This window comes from Chrysochloris asiatica, unplaced genomic scaffold (assembly GCF_000296735.1).
Source record: "Chrysochloris asiatica unplaced genomic scaffold, ChrAsi1.0 scaffold00135, whole genome shotgun sequence".
NCBI lineage: Eukaryota > Metazoa > Chordata > Mammalia > Afrosoricida > Chrysochloridae > Chrysochloris > Chrysochloris asiatica.
The window spans coordinates 6,852,808-6,861,701 of record NW_006408653.1 but is presented as its reverse complement, the minus strand read 5'-3'; the positions used below and the strand labels follow the sequence as shown (position 1 = coordinate 6,861,701).

Here is an 8,894-nt window from a genome sequence, read left to right as displayed (position 1 = left end):
ACAAAACAAAAAATCCTCACCACTAGACCAATAAATAACATCATGATAAATGAAGAAAAGATTGAAGTTATCAAAGACTTCACTTTGCATGGATACACAATCATACCCATGGAAGCAGCACTCAAGAAATCAATGTTGCCTTAGGCAAATTTGCTGCACAAGATCTCTTTGAAGGGTTCAAGACCAAAAATATCAGTTTGAGGACTCAGGTTTGCCTGAGTCAAGCCATGATATTTTCAATTGCCTTATATGCATGTGAAAGTTGAGCAATGAATAAGGTAGACAGTAGAAGAATTGATGCATTTGAGTTTGGGGGTTGGAGAATATTGAATGTACCATGGGCTGCCAGAAGAACAAACTGGTCTGTATTGGAAGAGATACAGCCAGAATGCTCCTTGGAGGCAAGGATGGCAAGAATTCATCTTTCATAGTTAGGACATATCATCAGGAGGGACCAGTCCCTGAAGGAAAACATGCTTGGTAAAGTGGGGTGCAGGTCAATGAGAAAGAGGAAGGTCTTCAGCAGGATGGATTTACACAGTGACTATAACAAGGACCTCAACCTAGGAATGATGGTGAGAATGGGATAGGACCAGGTAGTGTTTTGTTCTGTTGTGTATTTGGTCATTATGAATCAGAACAAATTCAACACCATCTAACAATAACAACAAACAGCTAACAATCAGAAGCATTTCTTCATGTATGTTGGCATCCTGAATGTCTTCTTTGGTGAAATGCCTATCCATATCCCCTGTTCTTAAATTGTTTTTTTAAATTGTTGTTTGTTTTTGTTGTCAATGTGTGAACGTTTTTTTAAGTAAATTTTAGATATTAGCCCCTTGTTGGATATCATTGCCAAAATTTTTTTTCCAGTCTGTAGATTCTCTTTTGGTGAAGTGTTTTGATGAACACAAATATTTAATTTATAGGAAATCCTAGTTGTCTAGTTTGTCTTCTGCTGTTTGTGAATTTTTAGATTCAAGAGTGTTTAAAAAATTTTGTCGGCATATGAAATTAAAGGATAAGGGAGGTGTCTGAGGATCTGCTGCAGGACATGTCGACGATGATCTGTGGAGCCTATTAGTGCCCCTGGCTGATACCCATGCTGCCGTCATGTCCTGTGACCTGTGCCCCCTCAACACATCTCTGCTGGTGAGGAATACGGCTGATGATACCAAGTCTGAAGATTTACATCAAGAATTTGGTCGTTATGGTCCAATAGTTGATGTGTATGCTCCACTTCATTTCTACACTCGTCGTCCAAGAGGATTTGCTTATGTTCAGTTTGAGAATGTTCTTGATGCTGAAGATGCGTTACATAATTTGTACAGAAAATGGATTTGTGGACGTCTATTATAAATTGAAATCCAATTTACATAAGGTGATTGGAAAACACCAAATCAGATGAAAGCCAAGGAAGGAAGGAATGTATACAGTTCTTCACACTATGATGATTATGAGTGATACAGGTGTTCTAGAAGCCAAAATTAGGAAAGAAGGAAATCAAGAAGGTTTTCTTTTGATTACAACTAAAGAAGGAACTCTGGTAGCATAGTGGTTACGAGTTGGGCTGTCAACCTGAAAGTCAGCAGTTCGAAACTACCAGCAGTTCTACAGTAGAAAGATGAGGCGTTCTGCTCCCATAAAGATTTACAGCCTTGGAAACTCTGTGCAGGGTCACTATGAGTGGAACTGACTCCATGGTACTTAATAACAACATAGAAGATCTTACAGTCCTAGAAACAGTAGACCAACTGGAAGACCATGGCATAGCAGAAGCCATTCCAGCAATGATAGACCAAACTGCAGATGCTTACTACACTGCAAAAAAGACCAAATGGCAAGAAAGCGGAAAAAGAACCAAAGAAGAGCAGTTCAAGCGACCAAAGGGTGGATGGAAGGTGCTGCAGGATGAATACTGTACGAATATTTTGACTCTGGTCTCAAAAGATAAAAGAATGTTATAGAAAGCTACATGGAATAATTGAAGTCCCTTCAAGTTTGAAAGTAAGCATTTTAAGAAAAATAAAAGGAAATTCAACTTTGTCCTCATGGAAACTAATCCCAAAATAAGACTAGATTTGTATTGATTCAGGAGTAATAGGTCTATAAGAAATTATTGAAAACTAGGATGTCTGAATATTAAGGAAGACAGCCATAGCCTATTACAGTGCCTCTATTGGTCTGTCCCAACCTGAATTGGGTGGAAAATGGAATGGTCCAATACAAATTTTTTTTTTTTTGGTTGTTTCCTAAAGAAGTCAGTTCCCCATTTTGTGAGTGTGAGTGTGAGTGTGTGTGTGTGTGTGTGTGTGTGTGTGTGTTTGCACGTGCTATTGACAAACCTTGTCATTGTTTATTCTGGTGTCTGTGTTTTGCTTAATTATTTGCTTTTTGGCATCTTGAATTTATGTCCTTTTATGCCACATGCCATTTACATCTTTCTTAAACTATTATTTCCCAGGTAATTTCAAATAAAATACTTGACAGTCAGCTAAGAGTTCTCTCTTCTCACCTCTTTCATAGTCAGTGTATTCAGCAAACATTTGTTGAACTCAGTTAGGGCAACATGTTGTCCTGGGAAAAAAGTAAATTTTCAGTAAATGTCTACTGAGTACAATCTAGTGAATCATTACAATATGGCCTCATTATTTTGTTTGAGGTGTGTTCTTAACAATAGTTTACACCACTCATTCTAATGTGATTGTAAACCCCAATATGTTATCAAAGATAAGAAATTTTGTGGTTATCTGCCATTTAATTAATCAATATGCCTGTTTGCATCTCACTAATACAAATAATGAGAAATTGTTTTGTTTAAATTGTAATAAACCAATTTATTATGTACTGGCTGTGATATACAAGATTTATATTAAATTGTTAACATTGCCTCCTCAAACATATTAGGAAATAGGAAGTTGGGCTCGATGGCAGATAGGGTAGAGGTGCAATGAAGATCTCTATCAGCAATACCAAAGAATACCAGATGAAGTGGGTTCAGGGCAGAGCTCTAAAACTCTGAACTACAAATCTAAGAATATTTTAAAAGTTTGAAGGCTTATAGCTAGTGGAACTTGTAGCAGAGTAAGAAATCCCATACTTTAGAATCTGCCGGGCTCAGCGGCCTGGAGCCGACAACTTGGGTGAGACCAAATGGCAAGACCAAGAAAGGGACCAAGCAGATCCACCACAGAATCACACCATGGGAAGCTTGGAACAAAGGTGGACAAAATACTTTGTTGTTATTTTCTTTGTTCTGATTTTTTTTTTTTTTTTTGTCTGTTCATTGGCCCCCACTGTTTGTGCACTAGAGGGGCTGACTAGAAGAGGTGCCTTAGTAAGTAGATAGCCCCCATCCCCACCACAGATGGAATCTTCTACCATGCATGCGCACAGATATTCTCAGCATTTAAAGAAACAGGCAGCTCAACAGCCAGCCCTGAACTGTTGTTTATTAACAGGCAAGAAGGCAATGGGGAGCTGTATATAAACTGTTTATTAAACTCTCTCTCCCTCTCCATACCCAGAACAAGGGGTGTGGAGAGGGAGAGAGAGTTTAAAAACTAAACAGGCCAGAAATTAAATCCTGAGCTACAGCATAACAACCAACAGTAGTATCTTACAATTCATCAGGTGGCCTTGAAAGCAACAAGCTGAAAGAGGATATTAAAACCATACTCATATTAGGCTAAATATTTTTTTCCCTCCTCTCTCCCTTTTCTAAGATTATAGACTACAGTATCTAATCTAGTTTTTTTGTTCATGGTGCTTTTGGGTGTTTTTGTTTTTGTTTTTGTTTTTGTTTTGTGTGTGTGTGTTTTCTCCTTATTATTTATTTATTTATTTATTTGCTGTTTCTGCTTTCTGTTTTTTTGTTTCCATTTTACCTTTGGAGGACTCTTTCTATATATATATATATATTACCCAAGAAGAGAGAACAATTGCTGCCATATACTCAAGCTATAATCATGACATATAAAACCCCACAATCCAGGCAACAACCAATACCAACTGCCATACACCAGGGAAGCAGACAACACCTGTGAAAGTTACTCTGAGTTGAACAATAAGAAGAGTGAAAAGGGAACCCCACATCCTGATCACATCTACCTGGGGCAATCAGAAAGCATAAAACAACAACAAAACACACACACACACACACACACACACACTCAATTAAGTATTAAGGTCACAGATAAACACTAAACATGTCCAAGAAGCAAAAGCAGATGACCATATCGGCACATGTCCAGAAACAAGATAAAATGTCTGAGAAAAATGACCTAGAGGTAGACCTGGACTCCATTTTGGAAGGAGGGCAGGCCTTGGAAATGCCTGAGAAGGAATTCAGAAAAATGATTATAAAATGTTTCAAAACGCTTTACAATGGAGTTGATTAAAATAGGGAAGAAATCAGGAAAGTGCCACAGGAACAATCAAATAAAATAGATACAGCACTGAAAACAATTTAAAACCTACAGAAATAGGTCTAAACAATCAATAATAGAATATCAGAAATAGACAAGACACTGAAAGGGTAAAGGAGTAGAATAGAAGAGATGGAAGGCAGAACTAGTGATCTGGAAGACAAATCTCTCAATACCACTAAGATAGAAGAGCAAGCAGAAAAAAGGATAAAAAAAAATCTTAAGAAGGTCTAATATTCATGTTGGACAACATGAAGAGAAATGACTTAAGAATCATCTGCATTCCAAAACAGGAAGAATCACACAAGCCCACAGAGGAAATAGTTGAAGAACTGCTGGAAGAAAATTTCTCTAACATCCTGAAAAGTGAAAAGATAAACATTTAAGATCAATGAACATCAGTAAGGACAGACTCCAAAAGAAAATCACTGAGACATATCATAATCAAGCTCTCCAAAATCAAAGAGGGGAGACAATCCTGAAAGCAGCTAGCGAAAAGAGAAGCATTACATATAAAGGCAAGCAAGTCAGATTAAGCTCATATCTCTCAGCAGAAACCGTGCAGGCAAGACGACAATGGGGAGACATATATAAAACCCAGAAAGAAAAAACTTCCAGCCAAGAATCCTTTATCCAGCAAGGATATCATCAAATATGATGGTGTAATCAAAACATTCCAGGATTAACAGAATCTAAGGGATTTTGCCAAAGTCAACCCTGCTACAAAAAACATCCTAAAGGGGGTTCTGTGTATTGAGAACCAACAAGAACAGACAACCAGAGATTAACATATGTGGCAGCACCTCCCAGAACTAAATCGACAGATGGAAGAGTCGAGAAAAGAACAAAACTAAAAGAACAAACTCAGAGAATCTGGGAGGTCAGTCTATGATCAAAACAATTACAATGTAATAGAAGGTAAACACGTAGGAACAGAGATGCAGATGGTGAGAAGTTCAGGTAGATTACAGGACAAAATAAACTACACTTAATGGAATATAAGGTAACCTCAAAGAAAATTAATACTTCACAACATACCAAGAAAATGAAAATCCAAGAAGAACATGGAAACATTAAAACCATGAGGAAACTCACAAGAAAGAAGACAAAAACTATGAATTCAACACAGGAAGACATGCAGAACAAAGAAAGCAACACAAAAAAACAAAACAACAACAAACTTAATGGCGGCAATTAATCCATACCTATCGATAATTACACTGAATGTAAATGGATTAAATGCACTAGTTAAGAGACAGAGGGTGGCGGAATAGATAAGCAAACAAGATCCTTCAATATGCCGTCTGCAAGAGACGTGTCTTACAAACAGAGACAAAAACAAATTAAAAGTCAAATGATGGGGAAAAAAAACCAAACATACCAAGCTAACTGCAATAAAAAATGAACAGGAGTGGCAGTACTAATCTCTGATAAAATAAACTTTAAGGCAAAAACCAGCATAATAGATAAAGATGGACATTATCTCATGCTTAAAGGGACAATTGAACAAGATGACATAACCATAATAAATATCTATGCTACCAATGAAAGAGCTCCAAAAAATATAAAGCAAACTCTAATAGATTTGAAGAAAGAAATAGATGAACTACAATAATTGTGGGCGATTTTAATACACCACTTTCAAACCTGAATAGAACAACCAGAAAGAAACTTGACAAAGACACAGAGGAACTAAACAACACAATCAGCCAAATGGAGCTCGTAGATGTGTACAGAACATTCAACCCAACAACAGCACAATACACATTCTTTTCCAGTGCACATGGAACATTCTCCAGATTAGACCATGTGTTAGGCGACAAAACAAACCTCTATAAATTTACAAATATGAAAATACTACAAAGCATCATCTCAGACCACAATGCTATCAATTTAGAAATCAACAATAGGAAGACCAACGAAATAAAGTCAAATAATGGAAACTGAAGAACACCCTGCTGAAAGTGACTGGGTAATAGAAGAAATAAAACAGGAACTCACAAAGTTCCTAGAAACAAATAAGAATGAAAACGCAATACACCAAAATCTTTGGAACACTGGGAAAGTGGTGTGAGAGGACAACTTATTGCAATAAATGCACACATCCAAAAAAGAGAAAGAACCAAAATTAACACATTAACACAGCATCTACAACAATCAGAAACAGACCAACAGAGGGAACCTACAGCCATCAAAAGAAAAGAAATAATAAAGATTACAGCAGAAATAAATGAGATAGAAAACAGAAAAAATATAGAAACAGTCAACAGGACAAGAAGCTGGTTCTTTGAAAGATTAACAAAATTGAGAGTCCATTGGCAAACCTAACAAAAGAAAAGAGGGAGAAGACACAAATACCATGCATTAGAAACAACACAGGCGATGTCACAATGGAACCAAAGGAAATCAAAAGGATAATAACAGAATACTGTGAAAGTTGTACTACAACAAATTTGAAAACTTAGAAGAGATGGATACATTTTTAGAAAAACACGACCTACCTAAACTTACACAAAGTGAAGCAGAAAACCTGAACAGACCCATAACAATAAAATTGATCAGGTCATCAAAAAACTCCCAACCAAAAGAAGTCCAGGCCCAGATGGCTTCACTGGTGAGTTCTACCAAACATTCAGGGAAGGGCTGTAACCAATTCTACTCAAATTATTCCGGAATATAGAGGAGGATGGAAAATTTCCTAATACATTTTATGAAGCAAGACTAACCCTCATACCAAAACCAGGGAAAGACGTCACTAAGAAAAATAATTGTAGACCAATATCCCTCATGAACATAGAAGCAAAAATTCTCAACAAAATCCTAGCCGACAGAATGCAGCAGCACATCAAAAAGATAATACATCTTGTCAAGTGGGATTCATATCAGGGATGCAAGGATGGTACAACATTAGAAAAACAATCAGCATAATCCACCATATAAATAAGAAAAAGGAAAAGACCCACATGATCATATTGATTGATGCAGAAAAGGCATTTGACAAAATCCAACATCCATTCCTGATAAAAAACATTCAACAAAGTAGTTATGGAAGGGAAATTCCTCAACATAATTAACAGCCTATATACAAAACCAACAGCCTATATTACTCTCAATGGAGAGACTGAAACCTTCCCTCTGTAAACAGGAACCAGACAAGGATGCCCTTTGTCACCACTCCTATTCAATATTGTGCTTGAAGTCTTAGCAAGGGCTATATGGCAAGACAGGAAAATTAAACTCATCCAAATTGGCAAAGAGGAAGTAAAATTCTCTCTATTTGCAGATAATATGATCCTATGCATAGAAAACCCCAACGACTCAGTAAAAAAGCTACTAGATCTCATTTGAAGATTCAGCAAATTGGCAGGATATAAGATCAACATATAAAAATCAGTTGGATTCCTCTATACCAATAATGGCCGTGCTAAAAAGGACATTAGGAAAGCAATGCCATGTACAATAGCTGCCCAAAAGATGAAATATCTAGGAATAAATGTAACCAGAGAAACAAAGGACCTATAAAAAACAAACAAACTACGAAACATTACAAGAAACCAAAAGAAATCTACAAAAATCTAAGAATGTACCATGCTTTTGGATAGGAAGACTTAACAGTGTGAAAATTTCAATACTGCCCAAAGCAATTTATACATATAATGCAATCCCAATCCAGATTCCAACGACGTTCTTCAAAGAGATGGAAAAAACAATTACAAACTTTATATAGAAATGAAAGAGACCCAGGATAAACAAAGCACTGGTTAAGAAGAAAAATAAGGTTGGAAACCTCTCTTTCCCAGACTTCAAAATTTATTATATGGCTACAGAGGTCAAAACAGTTTGGTACTGGTACAATGAAAGATATATTGATCAATGGAACAGAATTGAGAATCCAGAAATTAACCCATTCATCCATATACATCCAACTGATTTTTGACAAAGTACCTAAATATATTCCATAGGGAGGAGATAGTCTTTTCAACAGATGGTGCTGGCAGAACTGGAAAGTGATATGCAAAAGACTGAAACAAGACCTTTATCTCATGCCTTATACAAAAACCAACTCAGCATGGATTCAAGACCTAAATGTGGATCCCAGAATTCTGAAGGCCTTAAATGAAAAAGTAGGGAAATTTGTGAGGGCTCTAATTCAGGGCGTACATAGACTACCAAACATTTTTTAAACTACACAAACAAAAGTAGACAAAATAGATGATTGGGACATACTAAAAATTAAAACTTAATGTGCATCAAAAGACTTCACCCAAAGAGTAAAAAGGGAACCCATAGAATAGGAAAAAAAAAAAAAATTTTTTTGTAACAACACATCAGACAAGGGACTCATTTCTAAAACATATAGGAAACTACAATACCTCTACAAGAAAAAGACAAATAAGCCAATTAAAAAATGGATGCAGTACATGAACAGACACTTCACCAAAGAGGAGCACAGGCAGCCAACAAATA

The 8,894-nt window shown here is 36.5% G+C and overlaps 1 pseudogene; it reads left to right on the top strand.

The window, feature by feature from the left end:
• Nucleotides 1-1,113: 1,113 nt before the first annotated feature.
• Nucleotides 1,114-1,915, top strand: LOC102817168 (annotated as a pseudogene).
• Nucleotides 1,916-8,894: the final 6,979 nt, after the last annotated feature.